At 42.3% G+C, this 23,084-nt stretch overlaps 1 protein-coding gene across 1 annotated transcript in view; it reads left to right on the top strand.

Moving 5' to 3' along the window:
- The first annotated feature begins 7,187 nt into the window (after nt 1-7,187).
- The window catches only part of LOC120558496 (chromobox protein homolog 1-like), a 47,421-nt gene continuing 31,524 nt past the window's right edge, over nt 7,188-23,084 (top strand). The window contains exons 1-2 of the mRNA XM_039799515.1: nt 7,188-7,250; nt 8,739-8,808. The gene's annotated coding sequence lies outside the window, so the exon portion shown is untranslated. The remainder of the gene's footprint in view (nt 7,251-8,738; nt 8,809-23,084) is intronic.

Genomic DNA, 23,084 nt, shown 5'->3' with positions numbered 1-23,084 from the left:
GGGAATTACTGGAATTGTTGGAATTGTTGGGGCTTTGTAAATTATAGTGTGGTCTAGACCTACTCTATCTGTAAAGTGTCTCGAGATAACTTATGTTATGATTTGATACTATAAATAAAATTGAATTGAATTGAATTGAATTGAACAACAGGCCAAATCTGAAGGTGCACATGATCATTCACACGGAGGACAAGCCGCTCGGCTGCACACCTTGCGGGAGCCGATATTCGGAGAGGTGCTCTGTTCAGGTTTATCAGACCAAGACCAGATGTTTTTGGGAATATAAAAGGATCTACTTCCTGTAAGGGACAGGACAGCAACAAACACGCGCAGTAACATTCACAAAGGAGCAGAAAGATGATTTCAACTTTCTGTCAGATGAGTGATGACATTTTAACAAGCTCTGAAACAATGAATCTGTAGAAGGTTGGTGGTTCGATCCCTAGCCCTGCAGTCCCATGCCGAAGTGTCCTTGGGGAAGACACTGCGCATCGGAGTGTAAATGTGTGTGAGTGTCTGATGAGTGTGCGCAGCGTGTGAATGGTGAATGGTTCCTGTACTATGTTAAAGCGCTTTGACATGTCATTAAGACTAGAAAAGCTTACATAGTCTCTCAAAATCTACATGTGATGTAGTGGTGATGGCGCAGTGGATAAGACACGTGCCTTTGGTGTGCGAGATCTGGGTTCGATTCCCACTGTGATACATCAACCAAGGTGTCCCTGAGAAAGACATTTAACCCCTAGTTAAACCCTAGGTGTGCGACCTCTGACATATATAGCAATTGTAAGTCACTTTGGATAACTTGTGAGTTAATCTGAGATTGCAAATTTCTTTATATAGCACACATTTTTTGACGCGTGATTAACGGACGCACGTTCTGTGATTAGGGCCATACAGCTTCTCTATTATTTAATTATCTATTCACCTCACTTACGTTTTGTATTCCCAGAAGTCACTTATCATTACCACAACTGTATATATTTTATTTTGTAAATATATTTAACTACTATACTATTTACTGTCCTAGATTTTAATTTTTACTATGAATTTGTTTTTGTACATATTTAATAAGCATTGTTGGAGCGACCCTGATATAATGACTGCTACTTTGTGATTGTTGTGCACATGATAATAAATGACGTGTGAATGCTGAAAGCTGAAAATTGCTTTCACCAAACCCAGATCTTTTAGCAGGTTCCAATTGACAAATTGGAGGATAATGGACTGAAGTTGAGAAAAATATCTCCATATTTCTATGAGAATAGTTTCTGTTTTGCTTTCAGGGAGTCTGAAATAAACGCTCATGTAACTGGAATCCAGTTAATTCGGCTGCATAAAGTTACTGAAATAGAAAATAGATTTCCTGCAGAAAAGAAGTGTGAATGCTGAAAAGCTAAACTGGATTGCTGTCTTCAATGTAAAAGTAGAAGGTGAAGTAGTAAGAATAGTTGGAATAAGGATAAAACATCTAAGGTCTAAGGTCCAAGCACAGAGAAGAGTTGATCAGAAAGCATTTCAAGTTATAAGCAGATCACTAGTTTCCTGTTATTATACAGAGGAGTTCACGTTACTGGATTGTGTCAACAGTTAACTATATATTATAACCCTAACCAGAACAAGTTCCTTCCTGAGACTTTTTGGCAGAGCCACCGTCGCTGCGCCCCAAGACCGGTTTGATTGGTTTAAAGAAATGCAAACAACCCAGAGCATTGTTTTTTCCAGTCTCCAGAGGCCTGTACTACGAAGCAAGATTTGGCGTTAACAAGGTAACTTCAGGTTCAACCCAGGGTTTTGTGTAGCACGACGGTGGATAACTTGTTACCTGGTAACTTATGTTGGCGATTACAGATCAACCGGTGTAAAAGCACCGCCTACTGACAAATCAATATTCAATTGATAACGGCATTACTGTTCTTACAAGATGAGGTGGAGCTCGGTGCGCGGAGAGAGAGAGCTGTGCTCTTACGTATAGACTATTTGTTGGCTTGTTGAGCCGTGTGTTGCCAATACCACACATCGGTTTGAATTATGTTTTTGTATATTTTATTTGCTCTCAAGATTGCTTCCACTGCCAGGGTTGCAAGTGAAATAATAGGCTAAAGCAACGACAGTTTATGGAAAGCACAAGTGTAATTATGGTCAGATCTTGTGCCGGACTGATGGGGAAGTGATATTGATAAGCATTGTAATTTACGCATTTACAGCATCGGCTATTTTTGACAGCTGACAGCTCTCCTCCTGTTTTAGGAAGCAGCGACTGTATTGCGTTTTACCTGTAAAACCGTTTCTGTGTTCTTCATATTTATGTATTATAGTTTGCTCATCTTATGTAAAATATGCAGCTCTGGTAGATGTTTGCGATTGGTCGTGCTGTGCAACCACCGCCTCTTTTATGTGAACGCGCGCGTCGCTGGATTGGGAAACCCTGAGTTGATTGAACTAGTTGATGAACACCGTCGTGACCAGTGTTGCCACAGTTACTTTGAAAAAGTAACTTAGTTACTTTACAGATTACTTGATTTTAAAAGTAATTTAGTTACTTTACAGATTACTTGATTTTAAAAGTAACTAAGTTAGATTACAAGTTACTTTATAAGTTACATTCAGCAACTGCCGACAACACCCCGCCGCCTCAGCATAAAAATGACAACCGTTTTTGCCAACACTCACTTTATTGGAAGTGCATTTTTAACAGTAATTTCAACAATGTATCTCTTCCTGACATTTTAAGTTGAACTTAAAAACTATTTCCTGAAAAAATACATGTTTATAAATTTTATTTATTATATGTATTTTACAAAAATAAAATACAGTCTTTCTTGACTTCACTTAACATAAATACTTGTTTTTTTATAAAAAATAAAATAAAGACAGTCTTTCTTGACCTGACATATTTAACTGTACACTGTGATGGACTGTAATTGAACTTAAAAACTATTTCCTGAAAAAATAAATGTTTATAAAAAATAAAATACAGTCTTTCTTGTTTTCACTTAACATAAATACTTTTTTTTTTTTTTTATAAAAAATAAAATAAAGTCTTTCTTGACCTGACCTATTTAACTGTACACTGTAATGGCAAAACTTACCATTTATAATCTACATTGTTTATAAATGTAACTATTAAATTCTTTTTAACATGTTTTATGAACATTTATCCTGTTGTTCACAGCAGCAAGGAGTGGTATTACAAAACAAAACAAGTGTATAACACCACATGTTGGCTGATATGTCTACTTTTGTTACTTTGGCCTAATCTTATGTTGTAATCGCATGTTATGAGTGAAACAGTGGAGTGGGGCGAGTAAACCAGTGGTTGTACCTCATTAACAGAAGCTTCTCAAACCTCTTGTCAGAAAGTCTATCTCTTCTAGGCGTGAGCACCAAACCTCCCAGACTGAAAAGCCGCTCCACAGGAGCATTTGATGGGGTTGGAGTGTTCTACTTCAAGAAAATATTCTTTATGTTTGAAAACTGATGCAGAATCTGAAGGTCATAGGCTGCCCTCAGGTAGTCCATGACTTCATTTTCTGCTGAGTAGGTCTCCTGTGGCTCTGCCTCAAAAGTGAAAAAGTCCATCTCACCTTGGCTGGCAGATGTGGTGGGCACACTGGCAGGGCTCTGTGCTGCAGGAGCAGTTGTGCGGCGGCACTCTGCTGTCAGAAGCTCTTTTACTCGCTCCCTCCTACCTGCATCTCTCAGCCATCGGAGTTTGAATTTTGGACAACTGACAGCGGCGAGAAGGGCATCTTTGTCGTCCAGCACACCGGCAAAACAAGAATGGATAGCCTGAAAAATATAATTGATATGTTTATGCCTACAAGGCCTTTTTACTTTAATTACTTGTAAACCATGCTTAATGTGGAATCAGTATTATTTATTTAATTTTGTTTTAGGTTACTTACTGACATTTGTATTTGTTTTAATCTTCTTTTGCAATGATAATGAATATTCTATTCCTTGTTCATGAATAGTGTGATGCAAGAAATTTTAACTAGCTTAAAAGATGGAACATACCTGCACTATGGCATCTGGAAGGCCTTCAGTCATCCTGGAGAGGGCACCTTTCATAGCCAGGGTCTAACTTCAAGTGTGGGTAGTAAAGTCCCATACGGACAGTCACCTTGTAAAATGTCCAGTGCTGCAGTCAGAGGCTTCATGGCGGTGCAGTACTCATGCAGGAACTGGTACTCTTTGTCTTTGAAGCACTTAACTCCAAGCTTGGTGCACAGAGTATTCAGCTCACTCATGGGGATTTCTGCAATTCTCTTTATGGCATCAAAAAAGGAATTCCACCTTGTGGATGTTGGTACCAGGAGCTTTCTTTTGCTGACTTCCTCCACTTTTTCGGATGCAAGGGTAGATCTACTTGAAGCTGTGCATTTTGCTGTGCTGTTCCTATACACAGCCTTGGTCTCTGCATTGGAAGTTAAATATTTCTCGATATCATTTGTGGAAATGAGGTTGATGGTGTGTGAAGCACACCTGTGGTGCGGGGGAAGAGACAGCTGGCCATCACTTTCATCCTCAGCTGAGAGGATTTCTGACAGATCTAAAAAAGTGACATCATCATCAGCAACATCTGTGGGGTTGGACTCTCCCTCCTCCTTCTCATCATCAGACTCTGTGACAGGCTGATAAACTTTAAACGCCTTGACAAAGTTGGATCCATTATCAGTCACTGTTGCAACTACTTTGTTGAGTAGTCCATATGAAGAGTGAATGTTTTCGATTTCTGCACCAATAACCTTGTACGTGTGTCTACCACGAATTCTCCTACATGCCAACGCAGCCTTGTTGCGCTCTAATGTGGATCTACTGATCCAGTGGAGCGTCACTCCCATATAACTTTTGTTGTTAGCACTCCAAATATCTGCGGTAGTTGACACAAAGTCGACCTCATTCAGCGTGGCCTTCAGATTTCTCTCCATCACTGCATACTCATTGTCAACGTAAGAAGAAAAAGCTGTTCTGTGAGGCAACTCGGCATTGACAGTAGTAGGGATCTTGTTTATTATGGCACGAAACGAAGGCGAGTCAACCGTGTTTAAGGGCAGCATTTCCTCTACAACATACTGCCCGACCAACTTCTTCAACTCTCCCCCACTTACTCGTTTTGCACCGAAGTCCAGCTTTTGTTGTTCGGGTGGTGGGGGACCTCCTTCTCTCTGCTTTGCACCACCTGGCGGGACTTTCTCTGTAAGTTTGACTGCAGTGCTGCGACTCCAAATGTTTCTTCAAATTTGACGTAGTATTTTTGTAGCTCGATAGCACTTTGTCGCGACCAGCACAGAGTATTGTCATCTTTAGCTGATACAAACTCAAAATAGTGACTGTATTTCCAGCTAGAAAGCGCGCATCTCTCTCCTCCCTCCATTGTTGTTTACGTTTGTGTCGCTGCGTGGTACACGTCAACTGTCCACATGCTGAAAACGTGACTTGTGGCATACGTGACTTCACTCCCCGAGACGCAAGAATTAAAGCAAAAACAATATATATTTTTACTAAGGAAATGACAAAAATAGTAACGCACATTGACTTGGATAAGTAACTTTAATCTGATTACTGGTTTGGAAATAGTAACGCGTTAGATTACTCGTTACTGAAAAAAGTGGTCAGATTAGAGTAACGCGTTACAAGTAGCGCGTTACCCGGCATCACTGGTCGTGACACAGGTTACGCGGGACCGCGGTTGTTAGGGTTAGTGAAGCCGGGTAACTGAAAGAAATCCAGGACATGTTGATCTTGATTTGTAGTACAGGCCTCTGGTTAACGCTCGGCGTTCACCTTCATCAACCTGCAGAGAAACACAGTTTACAGTTGTTGTTTTTTTTGCTTCTGTTGCCCCTTAAATCCTCTTCAAACCTTTTTAAACCCATATAACATCTTAAAACATCTTAAAGCCCACAGATATGGAGCAAATCTCAGACTTTATAGATGAATTAAAATATGGCTCCACTTTCAAAGTGCTGACAGCTCAGTTGTTTGAGCACATGCACCAAACAGCAGCTCGAAGTATTCAGACGCCACGCTGATGTTTTAGAGGAACAGCTGATTCAGTGTTTAGCCCACTACTATTTAAGGTTTTTTTAAGGGATGAGTAATCCTAAAAGGATTTACATTTTTTTTTCTTTTTTTAAGAATAATAAAATAAATTGAGGAGCATGTAACAAAGGTACCACAGCTGGATTTGAACTTGTGACTTTAAAGTCTTGCAGCCAAACTGCTCCAAGAGACTTTAAGGTTTCTGTCACATTCAGGGTCTCATCAAAAAGTTGTAAGTTTGAGTGTTAGTTTGAATTCCTGATCCCATTCAGAGAGTTGCTCCACATCTGCAACTGGTTTTTCTTGGTTCCTTTTACGGATGTTGACTTGGTTACATTCCAGCTTGGTTCTAGTTTAATACTGAGTGAAAACTGCAGGACATTCAAAACTAAAAACAAACTAATGAACTAATGAAAAATACACAGAAGAAATCAAAATGGTTAACAGGTGAAGAGAGAGAAAGTGAATCTGGTTTATTATCATATTTTCATCTGGAGTTTTCCCTGAAATATTTATATTTCTGTTATTGGAGTTTGATAACATCTTAATAATAATTTCACAAGAAATATACACACACACACACTCACTCACTCACTCACATACACACACGCGCGCACACACAGACAGATATATATATGATATATATATATATATGAAATATATATATGATATATATATATATATGATATATATATATATGATATATATATATATATATATATATATATATATATATATATATATATATATATATATATATATATATATATATATATATATATATATATATACACACACTTACACACACACTTTCTACATGCTGGATTTTAAATATTTACCGTAAATAATATTTAAGAAAGAAATGTTAAGTTATTGTTATTACTACACATATGGCAGGTTTATTTAATTATTTATACTCTATCTATACTATATCATTTTTTGTTCTTTTTGTAACCGTTAAATCGTTTATTTTGAATGTGTATTCAGTGTTACAGTAAAATACAGTTGCTGGTTGTTTTTTTTTAAATATCTTGACCTACTTTAATGCTATTGGTTGCTGTTAACTTCCCGTCAAATCAGCTGTCGTTGTGAGGGCAGAGGGGCGGGCCCTCGGCGGTTGAAGAGGAGAACGACCGTTTTCCGTGATGATGAAGAGAATCTGTTCTTTTCTCTAGTAAAAACTCTGCGTTACGGGACAGAAGGTAAACACATAGCTGTGTGTGTGTATGTATATGTGTTAATATCGTTTTACATCCACACAGTTTGTAGAAGTTGTGATACCAACGGCTGTTAGCATTGTTAGCCCGCTAGCATCGTTAGCATCGTTAGCAGTTAGTGTAGCATTGCCAGACATACCTCTCCAGAGCGTTAGCTAAAGTCAGTGTGGATTGCTAGCTTGTAGGCTAACAGAGAAGCCAGTTAGTAGTTGCTTTAAGTGACTGAGACATCCTACTAGCTAATTGTTTTATTTAATTTCACATAAATTAGGTATAATGTCATCTAAATTAGGTTTATTTACCATGAATGAAAAAGAGGGACAAAAACGTTTTAAAAAAACATCAAAATGACAAGTTCAAGGGTTAAATAATAATTTATTGATGTGCTTTGACCAATGAAAGGTAATACTAATCTACTGAACATGTTTATTTTTATAATTATTTTTGAGTCACTATGATTCACGCTAGAATTCATAAATTAATAAAATACAATGTTTGAAAAAACCAGCAACTCCACTTTGTTAACAATGCACCATTTTACATTACTGTTAAAAAAAAGTGCCATTTTTTTTGTTGAAAAAAATCTCAGCGTCATGTAATAATTTATAACAAAAACCAGAGACATTAGATATATTATTACATACTGGGTTCAGGTTTTTATTACAAAATGCATCAGATTATTACATACAGACACACCCAAACACACAGAGACATACACTGACAAACACACACACAGGCACACAGAGGTGCGGACGGAGCGAAGCTACTCTAGGATAAAGGTTTGAAATTATTTTTACAACTGAAATTAACTTTTTTTTTTTATTACAAAGGGAAAGTAACGAAAAAAGGTACCGTTGGGTACCGGCACCTGTAAAAATATTAACGGTACCCAACCCTAGCCACATGTAATATAAAATGAAGTTAACTGTTGACACAATAGGGCTGTCCCAAAAAAATTTTTTTTAAACGATTAATCCAGCGATTATTTTTTTGATTAGTCAACTAATCTAACGATACATTTTTTGATTAATCTAACGATTAATTTTTTGATTAATCTAACGATTCATTTTTCAATTAGCGATTATTTACCCAGTGCTCAACTATTAATAATTTACACAAAACTAATTTCAATAAGGTTCAAATCTCTATTTATTAAAATTGTTTAACACTGCACTGTTCAAGTAAAATGAATTAGTAGTGCAACCTGAAGCCAGATGTAGGCTATCAATCCAACCACAAAATACAGTCACTTTCAGGAGGAATACAAAAATAAAAACTAAACTAAACGGAGCAAGTGCAAAAAGAGTAGCCTGTATTTGCTTTTTTTAACAGTAGGTAAAATAATGAATAGGCTAAGCTCATGTTAAACATCTAAGCTCTTCTCCCTTTAATTTAACTTTAATTATTTGTATCTAAAGGCTGGTTAATCACTGTAGGGAGGAGAAGTTGGACAGTTTTTTTGTCTCGTTCCAGTGATTGGCACATCTGGGTGATGGCGTTGGATATGCACACTAGTGTGCCGTGAGAGATCGTCCTCTGTGCTGTGAGTAATTATCAGATGCAATATGATGACTGGCAGAGAAATTAAATACTATTCTGTATCAGTAGGTGGCAGTATAGCGCAATAATGACCTTGTTGATTTAAGACAATAGAATTACTGCCAGCAGGGCTCCAGACTGCGAACAAATTTGAGAGTGTGCAAATTTGAATTGAATTTTACATCCAGTTGCACATATGCGACCAGTAAATTTGCCCCCTTTTTTTACACGTTAAACGTTGAAATTTCGGTACTTGAGAGCGCGTAAGTGCAAGCTTATCTGTCCTCTCTGAAAATTGACACAGAGCGGTGCTCCGACACAAACGCACACACTCGCACACACGCAGAGCTGCAGACAACGCAAACTACCTCGGCTCTGCAGTTTTGTTGAAGTCACAGTGAGTCATGGAAATGCCGATAAAGTGGTTTCAAGTGTGGTTACAGTTTTTCATAAGTTCACGCAGACAGCGTTTGCTGCGATATGATATTAATGGCGAGCCGAAAGCGGTCGGGGTGCACACTTCCTCGGAGACGAGCAGGCACAACGGTGGTTTCTCTGCCCTGGGGAATGACTGACAGGATGAGGTTGTAATGCAAGGCAACTTTATTTCTACAGCACCTTTCAGCAACAAGGCAATTCAAAGTGTTTTTACATAAAACATTAAAGAGCAATTAAAAACAGTTATGATAAAAATAAAAATAAATAAAAATATCCAAATACAATTATAAAAAAAAATATATATATATATATTTGTTACTGTCATGACAGCGATGGTGCTGTCAGTTTACCTTATATGTTGCATCTTCAAAAGTGACACTGAATTTGAAACAGCACATTGTAATTTCTGCATCTATTATCAAAGTATTTATTAGTAATACAGTGGAAATTAGTAGAAATGTGAATATTTGGTTATATTAGCATGTTGATTTACGGTGTGTGCCCCTATATTTTCTGGTTGTGCCCCTACATTTTTCAGTTGGGGGCCACTGTGCTCCTAGTGAAAAAAGTTAAGTCTGGAGCCCTGCACTGCCACCTTTCGCGCGCATCCCGCAGTGACAGGATGTAAGCAGTAGGGCTGAGATCATTGATGTAAGCCTGCAACAGCGATGGATACATTTTTAAAAGGAAAAATGTAGATTCTGATCTTATTAGGCTACAATGTGTCATTTTGTAACATTTTTGGTTGGTGGTGTGCCGCGGGATTTTTTTAATGTAAAAAATGTGCCGTGGCTCACAAAAGGTTGAAAAACACTGCGTTAGCATGTTAGATGTATTTCTAGGGCTGCAACTAACAATTATTTTAATAATCGATTAATCTGTCGATTATTTTTTCGATTAATCGATGAATCGGATAAAAAAAAAACATTAATTTACATCAACTCAATACATGCTTACATAATACTTGTTTTAGTTAATAGTTGTGTAAAGGTAAGTAACCCAAAGAGCAGATACAGACAAGACACACAGACAGACAGACAGAGAGACACACACACACACACACACACACACACACACACTTGAAGCTTATTCATTAAATTATTACCATCATTGTAGTAAGTGCAAGTTAAGTTCATTCATACAACACACAACAATAACTGATACGGGACAAAGCACAGAATATATACATGACAACAGATAAAAAAATGAATGGGCCAAAAAAGGAGCGTGAATAAAACTGTGTCTTTAGTCTTGTAAACTATACCACCCCTGCTTTACTACTGTTATTAACGAGCTTACCCTGCTGTTGAACTCCCTTCCTCCTCATCAAGGACTCCAACATGTTTCCGTTTTAGGTGCTGACTCATCACCGTGGTGCGCCCGTGCCATGCCATGTCGCTTTTGCTTATCTTGCAATTAACACGTAACTTTTGATTTATTTAGTGTGAAATGCTCCCACGACTTAGGTCGTACTGATTTCTCTGCCTCCGCCGTGTGTTTCAGAACAGCGTATACTTACATTAAACATGTATAATGTAAAAACATATATTGTATAAATAAAAAAAACGGGTAAGAAGAAAGAAAGAAAATAAACTTAACTTTGTCAAATAAACTTTTCAATGAAAAGATAAAGTTTAGTGCACTTAGCAGCATTTATCAAACAGCTGAGAACAATAAAATAAATTGACCATTTTAACAATAGTAGTGCTGACACACAGTAGCAACCAGCAGCATTTCTTTGTTTTGGTGTTGGCTGGGTGAAGCGCTGCCATAAGGGGGTGGTTTTCTTTTCAGCCATCAGACTTAATGACTAAAAAAGGGGGAAAATACAAGGTTAAGTTAGTGTTTTTGTATAGTATCTTCTTCAAGTCATTTTATAGATAGGTATAGATATAAAATCTAACATTTGTTTTATAAATCAGCTAATAATTCAGTGCATTGTAAGTGATACAAGGCTAAAAACGCTTCTATCATCTTCCCAAAAACTGTCCTGAAAAAAAATGTATTTTTGGTTTGTTTTGTTTGTTGACAGACAAAGCCAAATGGACAAAACCTAATTATCGCAAAAGGGGGGAAAACAACTTTAGGCCATATGGTCAAAATTAAATGATTTAATAATAATGTAATAACTATAACTTATAACAATAACGTATTTCACTAGTAAATTGCTGTTGAACGACAAAGACAACCACCGTGGCAAAAGGGTATTGTACAACAACTTTGAATGCACCGCGACGCACATGGTTATAATGCACTTCACATATGCTAGATGCTATACGGCTATTACTGATTGTTGTTAAACTATCTCTTATTGCTCTCCTGCGATCTGTAAGTAAATAGGACTCTGATGTGGTGTACAATCATTTCTGACTAACCATATACTGTTGAAACTCAAGCAACACTTGATTGTGACCTCACATAATTATGATTAACTAAAATTCACACCATACTTGATGTGAGATTTTCCAGCTCTTGACCCGTTAAAAATCCTTCAAATCCAGTTGCTTCATTTTACGTGATCTGACAAACATTGATATGGCTTATCAATTCCAGTTATTTTCTTCCAGTGATAGTGATATAACATGACAAACATTGTTGTTTCAGTGACATAACCATGATTTCCCTTTTACTTAACCAGTGGTGTGATTACTGAGTCCAGTGCATTTAACAGATTGTCCTGTGCTTTCATCTGAGGTTTGTTTTGCAAAAGTGATGGGTAACCCAGATACTTTACACATCGTAGAGGGCCCCCGAGAGGTTTGCCCTCTTACTCTTGTAGGTTGGTCTCCGTTTTATCACTCACTCTTCTCAACCTTTGTTGCATCTCCAAGGATTGATCCTGTTGACTCATGCGTTGGGTAATCTGTGCCACTGAGGCGGCTAAGGACGCTGCTTGCACCTCTGCATATTCTATGGCACTATGGGCTTTCTTTATCTCCTCATCCTGTGCCCTAATGATCTACAGGCACTGATCACGATCCTTTGCAATACTCCTCAGGTTTTTACGTTGCTCGATTTGATTGCGTTTGTAGCTCTGTACTTGATGTTTTCTTCTCAGAGTGCGATAATAATGGGTGTCCGTCGGTGATAGTTCTTTCATCATCCTCCTGAAACTTTCTGCTGGCATGGTCATCATCCCAGATAGCAATTTATCTTTGGCCCAAATGTGGCCCACATGTGCAGTTCTCTTATGGCCCACGTTTGGCCTTGAATGACGGCGCTGACCTCAGGTGAGTGTGGCTCCCGAAACTCAGCCACAGGTCCCCCTAATGTGGCCCAAATGTGGCCCACATGTGCAGTTCTCTTATGGCCCACATTTGGGCCACATTAGGGGGACCTGTGGCTGAGTTTCGGATGCCACACTCACCTGAGGTCAGCGCCGTCATTCAAGGCCAAACGTGGGCCATAAGAGAACTGCACATGGGCCAGCTATTTGGGCCACATTGGGGGACGCTGAGTTTCGGCCGCCACGCTCACCCTGAGTCAACGCCGTCATTCAAGGCCAAACGTGGGCCATAAGAGAACTGCACATGTGGGCCACATTTGGGCCACATTAGGGGGACCTGTGGCTGAGTTTCGGATGCCACACTCACCTGAGGTCAGCGCCGTCATTCAAAGCCAAACGTGGGCCATAAGAGAACTGCATATGTGGGCCACATTTGGGTCACATTAGGGGGACTCAGGGAGAGCGTGGCGGCCGAAACTCAGCCCCAGGTCCCCCTAATGTGGGCCAGATATTTGGCCCAAATGTGGCCCACATATGCAGTTTTCTTATGGCCCACATTTGGCCTTGACTCAGGGTGAGTGTGGCGGCCAAAACTCAACCACAGGTCACTTTATCAAAGTAGTGAAATTTATTCTTTTGATTAGTATTCTAACATGTTTCAAACTGGGCTATACAGCTGAATAACAGTGAATTTAAACCAGGCAGTTTAAACCTCACAGTAGTACCAACATAGTCAGACTTATAAAAATGCAATGCAATAGCTACATAAAGCTACATATAAGCTTTTTAATCGAAAAGAATATTTTCAGATGTAACCCCATTGTAATCATCAATATTTGATAAGTAACTAAATTAATTAAATTTTTCCTCAGTGCCTCTAGCACCTAAACATTTATTTTGTAATGTAATTACATGTATCTAGTTACATGCAGTTTCTTTCTCCCAAACACTGGTCTATATAAACACAGTGAACAGGCAGCTATCAGGGTGTGGCGGTTGACTGATGTGCATTCGCAGACCCAAACAGTTTAGAATGTAACCACAAGTTCGGTGGCTGCAATTTATAAATGTTCCCTAAATACCTCAAATTCCTCAGTTACTGCAGTAAGGAAAATCAGACAGGTGTATGGTAAAAGTTAGCTTGAAAATGAAGTGTTTAGGCAGCTTGGACTGAATTTTGTAATGCTTTTTATTTGCATATGTGCTCCTTATACATTTAACAGTTAAGACTGGTCCTGGCTGGTTTCTGTCTCAAGTTCTCTGGCTGTTTGTCTTTTTAACTCTGTTACTTTGGAGCTTGTTTCAAGCTACAAATTGCCTTAAACCTTTTCAAACTCAAAGGTGGGCCTGTGTTGAGAATACCTGACCAATTTGGTGTTCCTAGCTTCATGTTTAGGCTAAGCGTGCTCAGTATTATAGTTGACATTTTAAGTAAAAAGGAACTTGTATTAAACACATACCAATATTGAACAACATTTGAAAACACACTAAAAGTAAATGAATCTTAACATCTACTAAAAAAGAACATCTAATAAAAAAGGAATCTTAAAGTACTAAAAAAGAACATGTTATAATACAAAATTAATCTGAACCAATCTATAAAACACAATAAAACAACTATTTACGTGTGTGTGTGTGTGTGTGTGTGTGTGTGTGTGTGTGTGTGTGTGTGTGTGTGAGTGAGAGCGAGAGAGTCTGTGTGTCTAGGGATGCTGGGCTGCACCCAATACGCGCCCGCCTCCCCCTCTCGCCCGAAATCTTTTCGACAGGTGGAGTTGAGCCCCCCGAACCCGTCTGCCCCACCATCAGCCTGCCGTACTGGCTGGTCCTGAGGGCCTTCTCTGGTGTCTGTTGAGGAAACAAAACACAGAGTGAGGTCTGGTGTAACAGACATAAAATGGACTGAATCTTTAAAGTACATATCTTAGAATTTTACTTACATTTTGCAGCCTCGCCATAAACTCCCTCTGCTCCTGCAGTCCTGAGGTCCCTGACTCCTAGTAGGGGACAGGGGTTTCGTCCTCGGAACTGGAGGAGGACGCTTCTGTTGACGCTGGTGATGGCCAGTGTGGGTGAGGGCCTGGTGGAAATGCTCCCTTATCCTCTTTGACTGGGCCACGTTCAGGCTGAGGGCTTAGAAGCAGTCAGCTGTGGCCGTGTTGTGGCACACAAGGTGGCCACCATCTTCCGCTGCTCGGCAGGCAGGTTGTTCTTGGCCTTAAAACAGTAGAAGAAAAAAGATTGCTACTGTTAGTTAAGCCAGCAGAGTTTTAATGAAAGCCAGCATGAACAGATGAGTGACTGAGGAGAACTTGTCATGGTCCGGCTGGGTCCTGGGGCCTTGGTGCCACTCTCGTGGCCTTTTTGTGTGTTTTGTTTTGTGCTTTGTTTTATTATGGTAGTCTTGTTTGTCTGTTTTGCTCTGTTCCCTGTTTTATTTTGAAAGTCTGGTTTTCTGTCTTGTCTGGTTTTACTTCCTGTCTTTTTGGTTTTCCCGCCCTTGTGATTGTCTGATTTGTTTCACCTGTTGTATCACCTGTCCCTTGTTAGTCCTCGTTACCTCTTGTATTTAGTCTCTCTGTTTCCCTTGTCTGTTGTCGGATTCTTAGTTTCTGTTTGGTGGTTCTTGTCGTGTTCTGTCCTGCCTGAAGTGTTTTCCTGGTTTAAATAAATCTGCATAACTGCATTTGGGTCCTGACCTTCTCTCCAACCTGACAGAACTCACATGTGCAGACACAGCGGTCCTCAGGTCGGTGAAATTGGGGGACCCTTTAAAAAAGGAACATGCCGACTTATTGGGAATTTAGCTTATTCACCATAACCCCCAGAGTTAGACAAGTCGATACATATCCTTCTCATCTCCGTGCGTGCTGTAACGTTGTCTGACGGCTCCAGCATATCAGCCCATAACAGAACATGCAGGTGAATGGTTCCAGCAATCCTACTGCTCTGAATAAGTGACAAAATAACTCCAACATGTTCCTATTTACATGTTGTGATTTGTAGAGTCACAGCGTGTACAAAAAACAACGTAACATGAGACACAGCCATCTTTAACCGTAAACAAACTGGTAACTATATTCTCAGGCGGAAGAATATAGTACTTGGGCGGAGTGATATGCTCGCAAGCCTGTCTGAGAATATAGTTCCCAGTTTGTTTACGGTTAGAAGATGGCTGTGTCTCATGTTAGGTTGTTTTTTGTACACGCTGTGACTATACAAATCACAACATGGAAATAGGAACATGTTGGCGTTATTTTGTCACTTTGTCACAATTCGGAGCAGTAGGATTACTGGAACCATTCTCCTGCATGTTCTGTGCTAGGCTAAGCTAATGCTGGAGCCGTCAGACAGCATTACAGTACACACGGAGATGAGAAGGGTATGTATCGACATGTCTAACTCTGGGGGTTACGGTGAATAAGCCAAATTCCCAATAAGTCGGCGTGTTCCTTTAAGGCCCATCTCTGCCCACGCGTGAAGAAAACCAGCTGGTTTGGTGGCTTGCTGGCCGCCCACAGCTGCAGCCACCTCTCCAGCCAGCGAAACTAGTCAGTCTCCAAGAAGATTTGGGCCACCCCAAATTACAATTGTCTTGTGTTCCCTGACACAGAAAACAGACAGACTCTTTCAGAGAAAACAATAACAAAAACAACAGACTCACAAGCAGTGATGACAACAGGACACGAGTCGAGATTTTAATACTTACAGAGATCACAAACCCCTCATCCCCAGGCTAGTGCGCCTCTGCGGCCTCCTCGACCTCCCAAACAAATAAACACAGATAAACAAACACAAAGACACATCACTTTGCACGTCATGCTTCCGTTGAAGATGGACTATTTTAGCTATTTTGGAAAGAGGGATGCACACGTACCCAGCAGCTCTGGGATCCTCAGTTGTGTATAAATCAGAGTGTACACCACAGCCCCGGGCGGGAACCGGTAATGTGTCCGCCGCTGTCTTTGTCAGCATTACATTTTGCATTTTATATTTAAAAAGGAACTACATAAATTACTTAATACATAACTTTTAGTAACGTTACACAAACAATTAAAAACACATGCAATATGGAAATGTGAGCATTCAAAATAGGCTACATGATAGCTGAATACAAATTTCCCTCCTTTTTTTGCATGTTCACTGTTCAGCAAGCAAGATGGCGGTTCGTTCTAAAAGACATAACGTAAAGGACGGTGACAGTTGCCGGTGAAAAAAGCTTTTGCCGCCCATTTTTTACACTTCTAAATTGAAATATTCAAAACTAATTTTGATGTCCGTACGTTAATAACGGTCGGTGGAGCTATCGTTAGTAACGTTTTATTCATAAACCTCTCCTTAAACCGAGCTAAATCAACGTAAGCTACGTTTTAGCGTGCTAACATTTGTCTTAGCATTAACCCATAGCATTAACCTAGCTACCTAGCTAGCCAGCCAATGTAGCATACGATGACTCAGATATATCGTACTTTAATAAAAAATAAAACCAATAACTATTATTAGATAACGTAAATTTGAATGTGCAAACAGACATAGAACATGAAAACGATATACAGCCAAATGTCTCCATGAACAACTCTTCTGAAATAATGTTAATTAGCTAGCTAGCCAAGTTAAATGTCAGTACCCTTCAAAAGCTAGCTAGCTAGGTTACGTTAGCTAATGTAACGTTATAGAGTTTATTCTAGAAACACTGTTTAAACAAGCAGATTTTCAGACTACAAACAAACTACCAGTAAAATGAATGCTTACCTCGCCTCCCTGCACCAGGAACTGAATTATCGTTTAGAGGAGAAAATTAGCTGCCCATGGTCCGATGCCAACTCACCGACAGAGAGACGATGTGTGGCCGTCTGGGTTACGCCAGTTGATGAGGCGCGCTCGTTTTTTTCCTGTGCGAAGTTCCAGCGGGCGGGGTGCCAGATAGAGCGCACTCCTCAATGTGTTTCTGTCTCCGCCCGCCATAGTTCTTTGCTGGTATATATTTGCAACGCATATCGTGTTGGATTTAAATTTATTAACGTTTCTTGAATAAAACAAACCTAAATCAACAGGTTAAAAATCGTTAGTCTGTTTAAGCTAAAGCTATACACATATGATATGATCTGTAATGATACGAAACAAACGTTTTTTATACATCTTTCATGTCACGTTTTTTTACTCTTCCCTTACCATGTCATGACTCATGTGTGTGTGTGTGTGCGTGCGTGTCTGTGTGTGTCTGTGCGTGTGTGTGTGTCTTGACAGGCTCCTTACATTTGGGCCACGTCTGGCCCACTCGACACTCACCGTAACCCAGGCCGGGCCCGGCTCATTACATTTGGGCCACGTCACTCTGGCCCACATGACACTCACCGTAATCCAGGCCGGGGCCGGCTCCTTACATTTGGGCCACCAGTGTTGCATTACCAAAATACCTACTTAATTACTTTATCAAAGTAGTGAAACTTATTACATCCGATTACTTTTTGATTAGTACTGGGCTATACAGCTGAATAACAGTGTATTTAAACCAGGCAGTTTAAACCTCACAATAGTACCAACATAGACTTATAAAAATGCAATGCAATAGCTACATATAAGCTTTTTAATCAAAAAGAATATTTTGATATGTAACTCCATTGTAATCACCAATATTTGATAAGTAACTCTAAATTAATTACATTTTTCCTCAGTGACTCTAGCAGCGGGATCTGTTGGTCCATTCTTATAATGTCTATGATTTTACCAAGTGTCTTCATGTAGGCTACAGTTCTTTAGGAAGTAGAATGTACAGTACAGGAAGTGATGTCAGAGCGATTTATTCAGAATAGAGAGCCGAAGTCACGCCCTTCTACTTCCGGTCCATGGGACTTATCTTTTGAAAAAATATGAATGGTAGTGAACGGGGAGAGGCAAATTATTTATAGATCCCGTTTGAATTGAGCCTTGGATTACAAATATGATGTTTTTCAATTTAAAAGATAATTTTTCAACCGAAGAAAGTCTCAGTTAGCCGTAGGTTTGTCATATGACCACTTTGTTTAGTGTGAAACCGCTCAGTGAACTACAGCTCTCACATCTCTCAGTGAACTACATCTCTCGCTCACACAAATAACGCACCCTAGCTTGATGCTCAACTTGCTCGCTAGCTAGCTAGCTAGCTAGCTTAGCTCTGTTCCACAACATATAATGTTATCTTAGCTGATGTGTTTTATCCAGTGAAGTGTTTTCAGCAGATAAGCAAAAGAACAAGCAAGATCCTCTGTTCATTTCAGCGAGACGTCATCCATGCGACTTTGAAGTGTATAGTCTTTCTAATTACGTATTTTCACAGTCTTATACTTCAACAGTTTAACAACAAACTGAGACTTTCTTGACTTGCGAAAGTATCTATTAAACTGATGAGCATCATATGTGTAATTCATGACTCAATTCAAACGGGATTAAAAGATAATTTGTCTTTCCCCATTCACTGCCTACCGTTCATATTTTTTCTGAGTTAAGGGCCCATGGCGGTCCACCGGAAGGGGAAGGACTTTGCCTCTCTATAAGGATTATTGTTGAGTGGTAAGACCAGTGACATTAAAGTGGACAGACATTTTCATAATATTATTTATAATATTTAGTCGGTATTTTATTTTGTTATGTTATCCACTTCATAAATGTGACATTGGTGTAAACATCATTGCATTTAAAATGGGAGCAAAATATATTTTTTAAACTAAAAATGCTTAAACCTCCAAAAATGACTGTAGGGACAAACAATTCCCTTGTACTTGGAATTATATATAATTGATTAAAACTAATATTTTCCAATACGTATAACAAAGAACATTCTCCATTATTCAAATTAAATGTGACAACAGTTTTTGCTTTTTTCAAAGCCTGGAGACAGAAAAGTGGGTAAATAAATCAAAATTAAAAAGAAATGAAAAAAGTTCCTTTGGACATTAGTTATCATTCATTTGAAGGCAAGGGGATAGTAAGTAAGTAAAAGTCAATAATTAAAAAATGTGTCTATCCAGTGGCATATGAATATTCTGCTGTTGTAGTCAATCTTCAACATTTTATGCATTTTGTGGTCTGAGATGCTTTTGTGCACACCACTGTGGCTAATTGAGTTGATGACACCAGCAGTGTCAACATTTGGGCCATGCCTGGCCCACACGACACTAACCGTAACCTAAGTCAGGCTTGGCTCCTTACATTTGGGCCATGTCTGGCCCACACGACACTCACCGTAACTCAGGCCGGGACCGGCTCCTTACATTTGGGCCACGTCTGGCCCACATGACACTCACCGTAACCCAGGTTGGGAACGGATCCTTACATTTGGGCCACGTCTGGCCCACACGACACACACCGTAACTCAGGCCGGGACCGGCTCCTTACATTTGGGCCACGTCTGGCCCACACAACACTCACCGTAACTCAGGCCGGGCCCGGCTCCTTACATTTGGGCCACGTCTGGCCCACATGACACTCACCGTAACCCAGGTTGGGGCCGACTCCTTACATTTGGGCCACGTCTGGCCCACATGACACTCACCGTAACTCAGGCCGGGACCGGCTCCTTACATTTTGGCCACGTCTGGCCCACATGACAGTTGCCATAACCCAAGTTGGGCTTGGCTCCTAACATTTGGGCCACGTATGGCCAGAGGTGTCAATTCCAGGTCCAGAAAGTAAAGGTCCTGCCATGTGTTTATTCCACCAATGAACTCAGCCAGCTGATTGGTGGAATAAACACATGGCAGGACTTTTACTTTCTGGACCTGGAATTAACACCTCTGCGTATGGCCCACATGACACTCACCGTAACTCAGGCCGGGCCCGGCTCCTTAGATTTTGGCCACGTCCTGCCCACATGACAGTTGCCATAACCCAGGTTGGGCTTGGCTCCTAACATTTGGGCCACGTCTGGCCCACACGACACTCACCGTAACTCAGGCCGGGCCCGGCTCCTTACATTTGGGCCACGTCTGGCCCACACAACACTCACCGTAACTCAGGCCGGGACCGGCTCCTAACATTTGGGCGTATGTCCGCGCCCACGGCCCTCACCGTAACTCAGGCCGGGCCCGGCTCGTACATTTGGGCCACGTCTGGCCCACACAACACTCACCGTAACTCAGGCCGGGACCGGCTCCTTACATTTGGGCCAAGTCTGGCCCACATGACATTCGCCGTAACCCAGGTTGGAGCCGGCTCCTTACATTTGGGCCACGTCTGGCCCACATGACAGTCGCCGTAACCCAGGCCGGGCCCGGCTAATTGAGTTGATGACACCAGCAGTGTCAACATTTGGGCCATGTCTGGCCCACACGACACTCACCGTAACCCAGGTTGGGGCCGGCTCCTTACATCTGGCCCACATGACAGTCGCCATAACCCAGGTTGGGCTTGGCTCATAACATTTGGGCCACGTCTGGCCCACACGACACTCACCGTAACTCAGGCCAGGCCCGGCTCCTTACATTTGGGCCACGTCTGGCCCACATGACAGTCGCCGTAACCCAGGTTGGGGCCGGCTCCTTACATTTGGGCCATTTCTCCGGCCACACGCCTCACCGTAACCCAGGTCGGGCTTGGCTCCTTATAGTTGGGCCCGCGTCCACGCGACAGTGAGTTGCCATAACCCAGGTCGGGCCCGGCTCCTTACATTTGGGCCACGTATGGCCCACACGACACTCACCGTAACCCAGGCCGGGCCCGGCTCCTTACATTTGGGCCACGTATGGCCCACACGACACTCACCGTAATCCAGGCCGGGCCCGGCTCCTTACATTTGGGCCACGTATGGCCCACACGACACTCACCGTAATCCAGGCCGGGCCCGGCTCCTTACATTTGGGCCACGTCTGGCCCACACAACACTCACCGTAACTCAGGCCGGGACCGGCTCCTAACATTTGGGCCACGTCTGGCCCACACGACACTCACCGTAACTCAGGCCGGGCCCGGCTCCTTACATTTGGGCCACGTCTGGCCCACACAACACTCACCGTAACTCAGGCCGGGACCGGCTCCTTACATTTGGGCCAAGTCTGGCCCACATGACATTCGCCGTAACCCAGGTTGGAGCCGGCTCCTTACATTTGGGCCACGTCTGGCCCACATGACAGTCGCCGTAACCCAGGCCGGGCCCGGCTAATTGAGTTGATGACACCAGCAGTGTCAACATTTGGGCCATGTCTGGCCCACACGACACTCACCGTAACCCAGGTTGGGGCCGGCTCCTTACATCTGGCCCACATGACAGTCGCCATAACCCAGGTTGGGCTTGGCTCATAACATTTGGGCCACGTCTGGCCCACACGACACTCACCGTAACTCAGGCCAGGCCCGGCTCCTTACATTTGGGCCACGTCTGGCCCACATGACAGTCGCCGTAACCCAGGTTGGGGCCGGCTCCTTACATTTGGGCCATTTCTGGCCCACACGACACTCACCGTAACCCAGGTCGGGCTTGGCTCCTTATAGTTGGGCCACGTCTGGCCCACATGACAGTTGCCATAACCCAGGTCGGGCCCGGCTCCTTACATTTGGGCCACGTATGGCCCACACGACACTCACCGTAATCCAGGCCGGGCCCGGCTCCTTACATTTGGGCCACGTATGGCCCACACGACACTCACCGTAATCCAGGCCGGGCCCGGCTCCTTACATTTGGGCCACATCGGCCCACATGACAGTTGCCATAACCCAGGTCGGGCCCGGCTCCTTACATTTGGGCCACGTATGGCCCACACGACACTCACTGTAACCCAGGCCGGGCCCGGCTCCTTACATTCGCCGTAACCCAGGTTGGGGCCGGCTCCTTACATTTGGGCCACGTATGGCCCACATGACAGTCGCCGTAACCCAGGTTGGGGCCGGCTCCTTACATTTGGGCCACGTATGGCCCACATGACAGTCGCCGTAACCCAGGTTGGGGCCGGCTCCTTACATTTGGGCCACGTATGGCCCACATGACAGTCGCCGTAACCCAGGCCGGGCCCGGCTCCTTACATTTGGGCCACGTATGGCCCACATGACAGTCGCCGTAACCCAGGCCGGGCCCGGCTCCTTACATTTGGGCCACGTCTGGCCCACATGACACTCGCCGTAAGTCAAGTCAGGCCTGGCTCATTTCATTTGGGCCACATCTGGCCCACACGACAGTTGCCGTAACCCAAGTTGGGTGCGGCTGGTTACAAGTGGGCCACATCTGGCCCACACGACATTTGCCATTGCCGGAACTGAGCCGTAAGTGCCAAAAGTGGCCCAAATTTGGCCCAAATGTGTCTGCTATCTGGGATTGGACTGTCCCATTCAGGCACTGGTAATGCTGGTGTCATGTTGGCAGCTTGTGGGGCTGTGGACATGTTCCCCTGCGTCTCAGCCACGGTGCTGTCATCACTATCCACCATAATGTCTGATGATTCGACGTCCCCATCTGCTTGGTCCTCAGGTCTGGTCATCTCTCTTGGTTCTCAGGTCTGGTCATCCCTCCTTCTGGGCTGTCTCTCGGTCCCGGTTTTGGCGCTGCTTCTGCTACGGTTGGGTGCTGTAGGTTTGGTTCCTGCTGGAGCTGGGATTGGGAGGTTGTGATGCCTGGTCCCTACTGGCTGCGGCGGGCCTAGTTCCTGGAT

Source organism: Perca fluviatilis, chromosome 5 (genome assembly GCF_010015445.1).
Source record: "Perca fluviatilis chromosome 5, GENO_Pfluv_1.0, whole genome shotgun sequence".
NCBI lineage: Eukaryota > Metazoa > Chordata > Actinopteri > Perciformes > Percidae > Perca > Perca fluviatilis.
The sequence above is the reverse complement of the archived record's forward strand: the minus strand, read 5'-3'. Positions and strand labels throughout refer to the sequence as shown.